General features: G+C 33.5%; 1 protein-coding gene across 1 annotated transcript in view; it reads left to right on the forward strand.

Moving 5' to 3' along the window:
* The first annotated feature begins 3708 nt into the window (after nt 1-3708).
* Nucleotides 3709-16481, forward strand: part of LOC136411116 (uncharacterized) — a 67506-nt gene continuing 54733 nt past the window's right edge. Inside the window, exon 1 of the mRNA XM_066393559.1 lies at nt 3709-3851. The gene's annotated coding sequence lies outside the window, so the exon portion shown is untranslated. The remainder of the gene's footprint in view (nt 3852-16481) is intronic.

The following is a 16481-nucleotide window of genomic DNA, read 5'->3' on the forward strand; positions in this document are numbered from 1 at the left end:
CTTGCTATTTAAGCTAAAAAGCGATCCTGACCTTCTGTGGTGACTTTTCTACGACTTCTCCTAGGTCTATTTTTAATGTTCCTAACTCTAGAAATCTTGAATAAGTTTTTAAAACAATCCCTTGTGTGACTCCCACTGTTTATGGAATTTCCCTTTGGGACGTGCTTTGTCTGAAAAAGCAATAATTCTCCCCTTCTGAATATCTGATAACCCCACATAAGGCATTTTTAATAAAATTTGCGGAAAAAAATCCTTACAACTTCATTAAGATTACATAGGGACACTAAAACCGACAGTACAGGAACAAATTTAATCATGTTTTTATGAATTTATCTGTTTTTAGTAGTAAACATATTCCATTTTTATTCGCTTGTTATGTTTTTTCAAAATAATTTCTTTTTCCCGTAAATACTGGGTGATTCCGTATAAGATTGATTGTGTGTATTTTCAAAATAGCAGTACTTCCGGAAGTATTGGAAATTGATAACGACTTCATTATTTTATATGGAATGGCTGTTTTTTTTATTTTTTTTTATAATTTCATAATCAATTTTAGATTTTTGCCAATTTTGGCATAAAAGAATTTTTATCTTCGGAAGTTGTCATTTTAGGTTGCGAGTATGTTACATAAAGTTGACCTAAAATCTAATACGGAATCATAAAAAAAAATAAAAAAACATGGTCAATGCCTTTAAAATAACAAAATCGTTATCAGTTTCCGATACTTCCGGAAGTGCTGCCATTTTGAAAGTATTTTCAATCAATAGATCTTGAGCCCGAATGGCTGCATACCAATTTGTGATTGTCTGGCTTTCGCGTATCTCTAAATACTTCTAATGCGCACTCAGCGAAAGACACTCTGTATATCAGATGAATAATGTATCTCTCAACGCTTAGCAATTCTAGAATGTAACGTTTCCGCTCGTTTCCTTCGCTCTGCGGGTCTTATAAGGGGGATCAACAAGTGAAACTTTAAGCCAGACCCTCGCAGTAAAACTAAATATGCAGAAGAGGAGAGAATTACCAAATCGGAAACCTCGAAGACGAGTTAGTGGAGTGTGCCATTGGAGCTGCCCCATGCCGGTGCACCGGCCGACGTCTCTGGGTCAAAGGTCGCTGCACTGGCGGCGTCGGAGCCACGACGCCGCCGCCTACTCTCGGATGTGCTGGATCGGCGGCCAAAACCACGTAGCAGAAAGTCCTAAACTTCTATTTTATTGTTCAAGGAAGATTAGAATTTAAGACAGTCCTCCATAAGGACACTGATAACTTACCATGATGGGACTAATAATCCCGAATTCTAAATGTAAACATAGTATTCTGTATAATTTTTTTACAGGGTCTTTAACGGAATTCGGAAATTTTTTGAGCCAAAATTTTAATATCAGTTATTGCATATCCATCGATAATTATGAGAGTTTTCGAGATGAAGATTTAAGTTCGTTATGTGGCTTTCTTAAATCTTTAGTTAACAGTTAATAACAGTTTTTAGATATTTACAGGTGCGCATTTTTTTAATAAATCTAGGAAATCTCAGTTATTGTTGAAACGAGAGAAAAGTGGTTTTTGCAATAGCGCGCACTATATCTGTGAAATGTTAATTACACCAATAAACTAAATGTGTATTTTCTTAACACCCTATATATTTTTGCCTATTTTAATTTGACTGTTCGTGGGTTTTTCAAAACCATATAATAGCTTTTAATTAAGTTTAAAAACAATATTGCAATTTAATATAATTTAAACAATTTAAAAGAAAAATTGAAAAAAAAAAAAAATTTTTTTGGATTTCATTTATATACATATATAATATGTATAATTGTGTGTTTTTTTCCTTTAGGAAAATCACCTGTATAATTATACAAGCTACTAATTATACTTGTCCACCTTTAGAGACGGACGTAAGACATATTTTTAGTGAATATTAGTTCATCTGTTCAATCTCACCAGTCATATAAGTAGAATTTTACCTCATCAAACTTAAATAACAATAGCCTGTAGTCTTAAAAAAAATTAACTAATCATTCCAAATGTAAAAACGAATTAACACACTATAAATTTTGATTATGGCGTGGGTCACATTTCATTGCATTGCCAATGTTTATATTGATTTTCAATCGTGTTAAAAAAAGATTTGTATGCAGATATCGAGGTGATTGACTTTATCAGCAGGCCTCAGCTTCTGGACTATCGATAGCCTGCAACTCTGACGCAATTTAAAATCCAAAGGTAAGCTCCATTATGAAATTCGAATTCGTGTAATTGACGATAAAGCTATGGATCGTCGTATTATTTTTGTTAACTTCGTTCAACACAATCACTGAAATTCGGTTAATATTTTCCTGTCGATGAACTATGCTCTACAGGGTGTCCTAGAACCATTGGTATAAATGAGTATAATCTGCTGGAGGATAAAAGAATTGATTTAAAAATACGAAAAGGGAGTATGAAAGAAGAGAAAATCTTGGTCCAAATATTGGGAAATCTATGAAGCGAATGAGCTTAGAAAATTATCAATTTCTAGATATTTACGAAAAGAGAAGGTGTTTTTGGCCCAATTTTTAGGATTCCACAACAATGTTTGGTAATTGCATTCTGAGTGCTCCGGACATCAGCCCACCTCGCTTCAACTTATCAAGATTGTAGGAAATATATTTTCTACTTTACGCCGTCATTTCTAGTTGGGGCGCGATTCGTGAATGGAAATTTTATCCAACGACAATGGCATGTCTTTTGACCATAGTCTTTTTTGACAAATCAACATCAACAAAAATGGTAATTCTCAGATTATATAAGCGAGAATTTTTAACGACGTTGTTTGAATTGAATTTATGTATTCAAAAACCACCTTAAGAGCAATTTGAAGTTTGTTAGATTGCTAGATTTCTTTCTAATTGACAAAGAAAATAATTTGAAATACTGTAGAATGATAACAAGCAACTTTTATTTTTCATTTGCAATCACCTGTAAAAGATATACGTGTTTAAATTGGCTTTGGCGCCATATGGAGCCACGCGACTTCTTGAAGGTTTACATTCTTTAATGTCATAAAAATGTATGATTTATTATTTTGAAACTCCCAACCTTCATCACTCTGAAGTGTGAAGCGTTCGCTGGCTGTATATTGACAAAACTATTATAAGTTAAGTTGTTGTTCTTGCCGTTGTATGAAAAATTACTTTGACACCATGGTAGAATAAAAATAAGTCAATTTTGTACAAGGCAGGTTTAGTTCAATCGCTTTATATTTCCAACCATTTTTTCACCAAAAATATATCCTTATTGCACACTTTTGCAGCTACAGCCGTTTCAAACAAGCCCATCAGAAATAGCTATTAATACTGGCCCCAAATACGCCACCGGCAATGACAAATTCCTCTTTAGCGAAATATTACGTAGAAAATTCGCTTCTGTTGGCTGGATGCTATTCGAGTCTGCTTTTTGTTGCCTGCTATGAGTTTATGTTTATTACTTAACATTCTTATATCAAACAGAACCATAAATTTACCCGGCAACTTCCGACACCTATAGCCACCTCTACCCATCCACTTCCCGTCCAGACGTAGTTGTGGAAACTTCAGCAATTCTCTCCTTGTTGCTCATTTTCTCTCTCCCTGTCTTTCTCGTATATCTGCGCGTTCACCCGGGTCCAGAATACAGGCTCCCGATATGAAAACTGTGCCGGGACAGTGCTCTCTGGATTTTCAATACAGAAGTGTACTCGGGAGTTATCTGCGCGAAATACGGTGACTTCACTCACGATTTATCGGAGTTTGGAAGTTCAGCGACGAGGTTTCTCGGCCGGTGAACCGCAGCAGCAGGTGTTTTTCGAATCAGCATTAGAAATTCCAGTAAGCTAAATATTATTTTCCACTTTCTTTTGGTATGGTCAAGGGTCAACTAAATGTGCGTTAAATCTCTTAATGTATCCATATTCCAAAAGTTATTCAACAGGTTCAGATACACCTGCTCGTTCCTAGTCCATTGAATCGTTGGCGACTGGGTACGGCTGTTAATTTATTTCTACATGACGTGAGAGTAAGATTGGTGAAGATTAGCTTATCTATCTATTGTGGAAATTGCTGAAAAATATCATCTTTAGTCATCACAATTAGTAATCAATTATGTGCGTTCGTGGATATTTTCCCTCATAGTCTATAGCGTAGGAGAAAGTAACCGTCGTATCTGGCTAAGGATTAGACCTTTGGAACAGTACTACGAAATTTTGATCTAAAAAACTATATTCGAATTTTCGAAGAGCCGCCATTTTGGGCATTTTCCGCAATTATCAATGGTACTTAGTAGAGGTGAGAAGAATCTACTTAGAAACTTTATTCTAATTCCATAAGAAGTGCCAGAAATCTTATGACATATCTTGCATGTAAACTTGAATTATTGCGATTAACCTTTTTGATTCGATTTATGCTAGTTTAGGAATCCACGTTTTGCGATTATTGCCCATAATTCTGTATATTACATTAAAATTAAAAACGTAATTTTTAAATTTAATATAATAAAATTATTAATGAATAGATTAAAATATTAAAAATTTATTGCAGGCTGTTTTTTAACTGAAAAAAATATATATTTTAATAATTTTTAATACAATGCCCAAACAATCTTCCTCCAAAACTCAGTATTCCGTCCAGAAGTCTAGGAAAGTTAAATTCAAAAGTTAGGTTTACTTTTTAATGGGTCTTCTTTTTAATCCTATAAAGCTTTATAAGTAATATAATTGAAAATGTTACCAATTACCGGGTTCCAATACTTTAGGTCGAAATGAAAATGAAAGAAATTTTCCAACATTGGAGCAGTCGTTGATTAGATTTGTTTCCAGTCGTTTTTCTGGTACAAGCGGCTAATTTCATCGGAAATGTACTTGTAATGAACCTTTGCAACGGACTGGTCCTCACTTTTTGAAGGCGGATATATTTCCGAAATTCAGTCTATACCAGAGTACTTTTTTAAACGACGGATATTTTATGGCTCTAGAATTGTATCCGGAATTCTAGAATTGAGTCGCGTACTCTCAAAATCCTATAAATCGTAGTTTTCTGAGAGGAAATTAAAATGTTATGTCATGCAGAAGCCTTATTTGTTTGAGATAGAAAATGGCTGAAAATAATAGAGGGATCGATTTGAAGGAAGAGATAACTCCTACGCTTTCTTTCTCGATTTTGCCCAGACGACTTCATAACTTTCTGAAAAATAAAAATTTCGGTACCAATATCGATGGTACCCCTCCCTTAACGCCCCTGCGCTGCTCTAAAAAAGAATCTGTTGCCTAGGGTGAAAGGAAAGTTACGAATACTATAGAAACCATAACATGCATTGGTCTTTTGCCTTGGAACTACAATTTCCTTCGTTGCTGTAAAATAATTACATCCACCTGTCTACTTATTACCCTCAAAAGAGCTCAAACAATTTTGGCAGCTATGAAATTTTAATCGAGGCAGTGAACACTCCAGTGATTCCTTCACTTCAGTTCAATTCATAAGTAATCAGGAACGGAGCATGATTTACGTCTATGAATGTCTTATATGGAAATCTAGGGGAATAAAGGCGGTAGCTCACACCCTGCCGCAGATATTCTTATACGTACGTTTGTACGATTATCTCATAATGAGAATTCTCTCCTCTCTGTCTACGAGCTGACCCTTAATAAACATTTCTAATGGCACTAGGACAGGGATCGATTTCTCCAACATTTGTTTGTGGCTCCAATTGGAGAATGGATAAATCGACTTCAATTATCATTTCACTGCTGAATCACGATTTTAATATCTTTAATACCATATACCCAGAAAATGAAGTGACACGTTAAACAGTTAGACAGTAAAGTTAGATAGAAAGTGTTGATGCCATCCGCATTATGAGGGACAGTGATTTTAAACCTTCTCAGTTGAAGTGTGTTTGGGCTAGAATTATAATTTTTCTTACAATAAGAAATAATGGAGATGGTCGTTTTTGAAATCCTGGCACTGTATTAAAAATATTAATATCTCAGAAATTATACATTTTGAGTGTTCGAGGAAAAATTCTGTTTGAAGAATATGGCTAAGAAAAATACTTCCACCTGTCCCATTCCCTTTAACTTTCCACATTGACCAAGAAAAATAATTTAGTTGTTGCAGTGTTGTCAGTTCCATTTGAAGCCAGTGGGAAACTCCTGCATCTGAGGAATTTTTGACTTAAAACTAGAGCAATTTTCTATCATATAAAGTTCACCTTAGGTAGTTAAATGCAAAGAAGATGTATGGCATGTTCTGAGACCTTAATTTAACATTAAATTTTTTTATTTTGTTTATTATCATATATTCTACATTGAATTCGACATTTCGTTTTCCTACACTAGACGTGGCACGTGATGTGTTTTGTGATGAAACACGAGCACAACTGAAGAGAGGGAAACATAGGAGTGTGAAAAAAGAAAATAAACACGATTTCCACCAAGCTTTGTGTTGTGTTATGACAGTTGAAACTATGAAAGTTAACATGATTCGTGAATATTCCATACTCTTGCCGTAAAACTGCTCGAAGAAGTCTGTCAGTATTTCGCCACTGAGAACTACGTCAATCAAATCAATGAAGTAGAGTTTTGAGACTTGCAAAATATCGCGAGAATCCTCTACATAAGCTGTTTTACTTTAATCCTCAGCTAAGAGCTACGGCATAGGCTGGTACCTCACATTCTGAACTTCTTACTGATAATACTGATGTCGGTTCCTTAGTGGCAGAGAATAAAAATATTTGCTTTTTCTAACTTTTTCGGTAACATGGATACATCACATTTTTTAGTTGTTATATGTAGTGAAAATAAAAAATATACACTTTGCTTCTAATATATATTTGTTGCACATTCTACTTTTCCTCAAAAAGCACAATTCTCTAAGCATTTTACTGAGCAGAAGGAAGCTCGTCAACATTTCTAAATTTCCCAAAAGTTCTTTTTTGCACATATGCTGTATTTAAAATAAACCTATTTATTCGAAAAGATCTAACACTACGATTGCCGCTTTTTGCCTACTATAACGCGTTGCCATACAATTTAAAAGCCGACATATTGTTTTTCGGCAATCATCATCAACTTAAATATTTTTAATGCCGTCCTGAATTTTTAAAATTTAATTCTGATCTTGGTTTTTATTTTGAATTTAGTGGCATATGACATTAACGTTTTATTGCTTTCTAGGTTAGATTTTGATGTGACTATTGATTTGAGCTGGTGCGGGTCTGTTTGCCGAGCTTTGCAGCAAAATTGAATAAATCCACTTTTTTAAATTAAGTTAGCGATAGACATCGCTTCACCTTTGTGTTGAAATGGATGCTTTTGTACAAAACTGAATTAACCTGTTTTTTGGATCAAAACTGAAGAAATCTAAAAATGGTTTATGGTGGATTTATTCGTTTTCCTCCAAAGCTCCTCATTTATTAAAACTGTATTCTTAAAGTTTCACTGGTAGCCATTGTATTTGATCGAAATTCTTAAGGAGTTTGGAAAAAAACTTTCTTTTATTCTTTTTTCCTACAAAGACACATTGTTCTTATTCACCAGGTATTATTAAATTTCAAGAAATTTATTAGAGATAACACTGTCACACTTTTCCTGAATTCAACGATAAGTAAGACAATTTCTCAAACTTTCTGAAACTAAACAAACTTTATTTAAATATACAACAATTAATAACACGCAAGTTACTCGAACAGCACTTTAAACTAGTAACAAGACTTACTTATACCTATTAAGTAATTTCACTTCACCGTCTAGAACTTATAGTACATCGTCATATATATTTAAATATTTTTTAGCTTGCTAAATCTCCTGACTTAATCCCTATAGATTATTTCTTATGGGGTTACTTAAAACAGAAAATCTACCAGTGCAGGCCGTTTCAAGATGTTAGTCATGCGGGGAGGATCATTTCGGAAGCATGTCAGACAGTTACTTCAAATATGATAATTAATGTATTAAAGGAATTTGGCAAAAGAACGATTAAATGTTCAAAAAGAGAGGGTGGCTATATCGAGGCATTAGTGGAATGACTTAAAACTAAAATAATCTTAAATAGTTATACAAGTTATAAACTCTTTGTCTTTTCCCATTAGCAAAATAAATTATTGTCATGCATTAATTACGCATTTAAATCGCGCAGTTATCGTGAAAACATACTAAGAGACGAAAAGTTTTCATGTTTTCAATATATAAGACTTTATCTTAACTAACAATAATAAAATGTTCTTGAGCAAAATTCATATTTTTAAAAAAGCTAGTACCTGTCTCCAAAAATTTGATGTTTGATTATTTTATTTTAGGTTTAAGACCATGCAGAACTTTTTTAAATAATAACTTTTTTTCGTAAAATTGATAGTAAAAATGTTTCCCATATGATTCCCACTTAAGTAGACACAATGTATATCAGTTGACTTGATCTGCAATATTAGCGAGATGCTTCCAGAATTCTGTCGAATATTCTAGAATATGTTAGTCATCGTATCTTCGGAAATTTTCCTTAAATTGATACCGGAGCGTTTCCATAAGTAGTCACCATGAAAAAACACATGAGGGTATACGGGTTCCTTCCTTTTTTCAGGGCCTACAGGATTGAGATTTCTTATTAGGGAGGTGAGGTTGGTTCGAACACCTCCCAGTACAGTGTTGTCAAGTTGTGCAATTTTTCCATAAATTTAGGAAAATTGTGTATGTATACCATGAAACAATAACAAGTTATTTGTTAAGTTTTCAATGTTCGATTTACGGATTCTTTCAATTCAGGAAAGGTTTTTTCTAATTTCAAATCTAATTCTAACATCACAATCTAGTTCTCTGTTAAAGTCTAACTTAAATTATAATCTCAATTCTAAGCCCTAAGGGCTCCACACGACAGATGACTAAACATTGAATTAGGGCTGGAACCACCAAGCAAAGGAAGCCGTAAAATAAATGAACACATGGCCTAATTGCGTGTATAAATTCAGCGCCTCTGCACTTTCGAAGATGGACCCTATTTGTCAAGCTTTCTAAGAAGCTCTATTTGCGTGAGGTTGTGGTTGGAAAGCGCCTACGAAAAACAAGTTTAAATGAAAATTCTATGAATATTAATAAGGTAGGTAGTAGTTAAGTTGTGCATTTTCTTTTGGGAAATGAAAATATAAAAATAATTGAACAGAGGTGGAGGAAATTAAATCTCATATGCCGCAACACATTGGCGTAAATTCTATAACTGACTGGGAAAGAAATATATAACAATTACTCGGTTTAAGAGTACAAAAACTTTCTCCAAAGTTTGATGCAAGAACGTACGTGTAAAAACTGAAGAAACTTTTTTATGTCGGTACTTAAAGCAATTACGAAACTTAAACCCAAGTTACCTCTTGAGCGGAATTTAATATAACTTTTTGACGCGTAATCTATTATCCATTAATAATAGATATTTATTTTACTGTGTGCATTCGTGACAGTTTAAGTATCTACCTAAGCGGGGAGTATGATGATTATCCACCGCTGTATAATAATGAGGTATTAATATTCAGCTTGCCATAGCTCAAGTTACTTACATTGGAGTCACATTGCGTAGTAGTAACTTGAACAGTCTAACAATGGATAACGATGTAATATTACATAAAAATAATGTAATGTGATACTATATCACACTTGCTATTTATTTTTTAATATACAATATGGACAATCTGGAACAAACGTGTATACAAGCGAGGCTAGTTTGGGTATAATCATAAACTTGAATGTTATGTTCTCGTTAATCTACCACATAAATACCTATTAAGCCGATATCTTGCTTCGTTACCTTGTTGTTCAGAAAGGAAAAATATGAAATATCTAAATCGTGAAGGAGAAAAAGCGACTATCTTAATTGCATCACTCTTTATGTTGAATTCTGATAAAAATAAGATTTCTCAGATCCTCCTTTAATTACGAAAAGCATGCAACCTCACTTATGAAATATTGCTATTGTTAGAATTTTGTATTATAACGGTAACTTATATAATGCTAACGTATTATTTTAAAAAAAACCTTTGAAAAATCATTTAAGTTGGAAAACTTTTTTTTGTCTTTTCTTACTCAAAACAATTTCATTCTTTAATAGTTTCGATCAGTTTCTACTGCATTTTGAAAACAATTTTTTTTTAATACTTTAATTTTAAGGAAAAACTTTCTGTAACTGTCCAACGCGAGCTCAAGAAACTTCGGCTCGAGTCAAGAAAAAATGCTAATGCAAACCGCCTCCGTGTATTATTTTTAGTTCTCTCGCTATAAGGAGTTTCCTAAATTTTATTATTTGGCAACATCGATAACTCAAGGTTGAATCGGAAAATGATTAATACTTTCTTAAGGCAGTTTCTTGAGTAAAATAAATTTTCAAAAAAAGTTGAACCTTTTATTATCGAGATATAATAATAATTTCTGTTCGTTTCTTATGAGGGATAGTCATGTCTTTGAAAAGCATTTTTTGAGAGATTTTTTAAATTTTAAGATTTTTCAACCATTTCAATGGGGTTTACTTAATATGGCTGGAATTCTTAAAAAAATGTTATCGAATGATCTTAAAAATTACAGGATATTTAAAAAAATATATATATTATATAAAAGAAGTTATTGTAAAGTAACCTATGCATTAATTTTTTTTAAATGCATTCTATTGAAAAAAGTGCCTTAAGGAAGTATTTAACATTTCTCGATTCAACATCATGATTCCGAGCTATAGTGATCTCTTTCGAGAGTCAATTTTTGAGAAGCCCCCGTAATCATGAACGTAAAAACGATAGAGGAATGGTCATTTTTTTAAATCTAGGAACTCAAGAAAAGCATATTAGTTTTTAAATGTCCTCTCGTTTCTGGGAAAACCTTAAATCCTAACAAATTTGGACCCCCTTCCACATCTAAACAGAGAGCTTTCTTGTTAGAACGATACTTTCGTAATTTCAAGAAATAAATGGGATGTGGCAATGTTATATTCAGTTTTATCTTGAGGAGTTCTAAGAAGCTTTCCTCCATGTGCCAGTCATTTATGAAGAGGTTAAAAATATGCTTTTAAAAGTAGTGTAAACTTATGAAATACGAAGTATTTTAAAGTAAAGAGTGAACAAGTGGACAAGTGAACAAACAACTATCCTCACAGAAAGGGTCGTTCAAGCTGCATAAGAGACAGTTAATTCATGAAAATCCAACAACTTCTATTATTTCAACAAATTCAGCTTCCATTTGGGATATGTTGAAAACTTTCGCGGAAAAACTCATCATAAGTTGACTTTTTCACTGACGAAGCCTGCTTTCATGCTCCCGGCTATGTTTGAGCAGCTTAAAATCCTCATGTAATTATAGAGAGCCCGCTACATCCAGAAAAGTTGGAGTTTAAGCAGTAATAAGCTAACGAAAAATTTTATTATTTGTTAGAACACTATCGAAATGAAATTCCAACTCCACCCCTTGAAGGACTTCTTTCGAGACAGGGCTCAAGTCTCTGAAAATCACGTGACTTGAGTTACTCGTACTCACGTTCACGCTTTTCGTTAAAAATTCTATTTATGTCAGGCCTTTTAAAGAATTAACAAATTCAAGAAAAATCTATGAAATTAATGCAAATCTTGTTACTTTGAATAATATTATAGGAAATATTGAAAGAAGAGCACTTTTCTGTATCAAAAATGAAGGAATCCATTTTCAAGGTTTTTTATGATCTGCGTAATGTTATTTAGTTATTTAAAGGTTTTTATTAAATTATTCCTAATTATTAAATCCTATTAATAAATTAATAAAAACAAAATATTTTGTAGAAGTATCTAACTCCTATTTTTATTCTATTTTATGAATTGTCTTTGATGACTTGAAGCGATTTCGGCTGATTAGCTCTAAGCGTTTGATGCCCCAAATTGGTATGTTTTATCCATATTTAGGCCCACGAATGAAACCGGGAAATGTCCATCAATAGAACGAGAAATTCTTTGATATATACGTTATTTCTGGACAATGGTCAACAATAGCTACTTGAGGTCATAATCCGATCTGGCTTTGCTCTTATAGCGGGTATTTGCTATATGTACCATGCCAGATTCAATCATAACAATATTGTTACAAAGGTCTCTGAATAAAACTTATTGGAGTACTTTTTATCACAAATTTAAAACGGGCTACTTATTCCCTTCCAGCTACTAATTCCTTTCGCACTTGAAAGGAGCAGTGGAATTAGCGCAAAAGTTTTTAAAGTTTATGGGCCACGAAGAACTGAGATAGTAGTCCGTACCATAAGCGGATTCGGTATCCAGAAAAGTTTTCGAATTGAGAGATATTTTACATTCAAAAGGGGGATTACTTTATTAACTATAAACTTCTCTAATTGGCTTAAGTCCTTAAAGTGTATCTACCTACGCCCCTATAAATATCCGCTAATCCACATTCATTGGCTTTATTAATATTTCATGAGTATCTATAAGAATTGTTAAAGTGGAGAAAATGTTACATTATAATAAGTTCTTCTTGATTGATTACTCTGTTTTCTCTCCTTAGAATGGACCATCGGACGGTCGTACATATATGTATAAACGAAAAATGCCGCTTTACCCTCATTAATCGATTTGATTAATCCACATAACTCGTGAACATCAAACGGGCATAAAGAAAATGTTTTTAATGTAAATTTTATACACTGTTACTTTATATTTCTTTCTTTAGCATATCTTCAAAATATGTGGACAAGAGAAATGATAGTGAAATGAAGATTTCAAGGATCAGGAAATGCAGTTAAATTGCTGGCAAATTAACAGAAAATCCATAACTCTGGTAATGTTGAATATCTTAAATTACAGACATAATTGAACACTTCATGAAATAAAAGTCAACTTAAAGGAACGTTAGGTTCAAAGGAACATTAAGTTTCTATAATCTGCACCCTGACAGCGCTTTTAACGGAGTTATTGACGACGTTATTCTCTTGTGGATTACTCCTCGGAAGGAAAAGAAAGAGCAATCAAATAACGGGAATCATTAAAAAGCAACTTCCGGATAGTGAATACGAGGCACTGATTAAGTTATTTACTATTTATCCTAAAAAAAAGTATAGTGATAATATAATAGATCAATATAATAAAGTCTTGTCTCTCTGATATTATAACGCTTCCTTGAGGTTTTTAATGATTACCCGCTGTTTACTACAATAGAAGCCGTTGCGTCAATCAAAAACTGGCTTTAACCATTTTTATAAAGCGTAAAAATTCACCTTCCTGCAGCATTTTCTCATTATGCATCGATGTTACGACGCATCAAGAATTTGTACGTAACTGAACGTCGGTGCGTACCACGTCAGCAGAACATTCTTGGATTAAAATCAAAAAAATAAAATTACGGAGATACGTCCACACATGCAAAAAAACGCATAAACGTAAACTAAGCAAAAGTCCATCAATTTAACGTTAGCGCATTTGTGGAGGTACTTCTAAGTTTATGAACGGATGCGTGCGTGATGTGTGTAGGCGTAGTCGTTAACTGTGTTCATCTCTTATGTTCATGTGTCATACGTGATTTCTGTACGGCTAACCTCCATATTCTTCTTAAGTTTTTAAGCCCAAATCCATCGTGATTTAAATTGATAGTTCAGACAAGTAGAAGTGTCAATTTTAGCGACATTAGTGACAAGGTCACATTACTGTTATTGACAGATGACTAACAGTACCAGCTAAGCCTGCGCAAAGTGCTTACTTCTGCGTTCTTACGTCGCCATTTCATTGACAGTTTCTTCATAAATTAATTCGCGAATTCGTTCATGAAATTTGTGGGTTTTCCACTGATTTCAAGATTCGTGAGCTGGGAGTAAAACTTCCGGTTAATTGTTAGTTTTACCAATTTTTGCACGCAAATCACAGGCGAAAGGTATATAAATCGAAAATAATAAATAGATAAACATTTTTTTATATGTTGTATTGGTTTGTAGGCCCGAAATCGGTCCTACAAGATCTAGTAAAACTAGGACACGCTTTAATTCGTGAATAACTTCGCGAATTTCTTCATAAATTAATTCATGGCCAAATTGTCAGCGTAAAAGGGGTTTTACATACGTGAATTAATTCATAAAACGTTTTCGCGAACAAATTCATAAATAAATTACCAGTATAATACGTGCTTTAATCTAAAAAGTGAGTATACAAGATGCGCTAACATATAATTGATGGGTTTTGCCGAATTTACATTTACCTATAGGTTGTGCACATAATTTACTTAAAATGTTAGTTTTTAGCGAAGCGGTGTCGCACATATTCTAACAGCATCAACGTAACTCTGTAACGCAACGTCGCACACCTGGGGCATCCCGTCAATTGTCGGTATTGGGTCATCACATCAAAGAAACGATACGTGCTCGTGTTGCACCGCTTTTTTGCATATCTAAATATTGCACGAAGCTGTTACAATACATCGTTCTCTTGCATGTCCGTAGAGCTGTGACGTCCATATTTATTTGGAGACTGCGCAGACACATGCGCGTACAAGCATAAGATGGAATAGCAACACCATGTCCGGCAACAAGTATGGACGGCATTGAGTAACAGCGTCGCGTAACACCGCATTGTAAACATTCTAACACCGAGGCGTCCCGTGGTTGTCGGTATTTCACGGTATTTTGTCATCATATCCAAGAAACGATCGTGCTGGTGTTGCACCACTTTTTTGCATGACTAAATGTTGCCGTTACAATACATTGTTCCGTTTCATGTCCGTATATATTTGTTGCTTGATAGATCTGTTGATTCGGGTTCTATCGCTAGTGTTTTTTCACTGCTTTCTTTTCAGGCATTACCTAGCACATGAATATTGCTACAATGTAAATGCTACTGCAATGTAAATGTAATACAATATAAAGGCAGGCTTTACACGAATGGCAATTTAATTCTTTTGATTTTGATGGATAACTAATATATTCTACCTATACATATAATACAATACGTGATCATATACTGTTCGTATAAGTCTGTAACACACGACCGTAATTTCGATGCGTAGCAAGAAAATGTTGCATGACATTGTTAAGATGGGATGGTCCGTTACGTGCCTGTTCGCACTTTAACAAAAACCAAGTTCGTATCTATCAAGAAATCGCTGAAACTAATCTTTAAAATTAGACTCTAAACCAGCGACTACTTTGTTCAACACATGAAAAATCTATCTTGGGCATACCAATTTGCTTTTCCTTTAGCGAAATGGTATGAAATATTCAACAGGCGCCAAAGCAGGGGGAAACCATTCGCTGATATTAATTGCAGAAACTCCAATTAACATATTTCCGAGGTAATATTCCAACTCCTATTGTCGTTTGTTTTATTTAGACACACACTCAGCTACCTAAGTAAAACTAGATAATGTTCAGAAATAACCTGGACTACTCTTTGCCTAAATATGAATATATCTAATGTTTTACATATAGGATTTGTCTTATTTTATCGTATTCATTAAATATTCTCACTGGCCTTGATTTGACTTTGACATTTTTATCTTCATTTTTCTAATGAGAAATTTTCGGCTAATGGGATACATTCAATTCGTTAACAGGATATAAAAAGCGTGGGAGGATATAGAAGATAACTAACTAGTGTGTTAGACTTTCCTATAAATTTAATTAGAGTTTGTCAATAAACTACTCATTATTTGGAATTGTAATAAATCTACGTATCACATGAATCTGTAACGATGCATTTATGTTTACTTAATAATAATTGATTTGTTTATAATTCGTACTAAGCTCAAGTTACTCCTTTAGGTGTGTTTATACAGCAAATAAGGTAAAATAAGACGTAAGACGAAAATAAAATAGCAGATAACAATTTATTTAATGTTTACGCAGGCCGAATAATTATTTTTCTTTCTTTTTTCTGATTTCTTTTTCTTATTTTCCTGTGTCCTTATTTTATTGCATTTTATCGACTGCAATTTTGTTTCTCATTCTACTTCATATTTGATCTTATTTGCTCTATAAACCTACCTTTACTAATATAGCCTAGGAAATAAACGTTAACTATGAGGTGATACATCACATCTCAATTTACGTTTCTGATTAAATATATTAATTCACGTTAGTATTGGCTAAAGACTACAATAGGATTACATTGAGTAATATTTAACCTGGAATATCGAAGTATCTTAAAATACTAAGCATCCTATAAAGAAACGTTTAGTAACAAACTTTAATCACTTTGAGGAGGAAATGTATTGATACTAAAGTTGATTCCCCTCCACCCTCCATATGGGCGGGGTGGGGGTCAACTTTTTAATTTGAAATAGCGATCCCCAGTTTTTTTACAGATTCGGATAACACGGCTAAAAATATCGTTCGAAACAGTTTTTTCGATTTATGCTAAAAAACACTGTAATTAACGAAATATATTAGATTGTGTAGTATGAAATGAGTAGAATTGAATTGAAACTTTAGTCATTTTTTTTTTCATATGAAATGTTTTTATTGTCAATCGAAATATGCACCACC

Source organism: Euwallacea similis, chromosome 1 (assembly GCF_039881205.1).
Source record: "Euwallacea similis isolate ESF13 chromosome 1, ESF131.1, whole genome shotgun sequence".
Lineage (NCBI taxonomy): Eukaryota > Metazoa > Arthropoda > Insecta > Coleoptera > Curculionidae > Euwallacea > Euwallacea similis.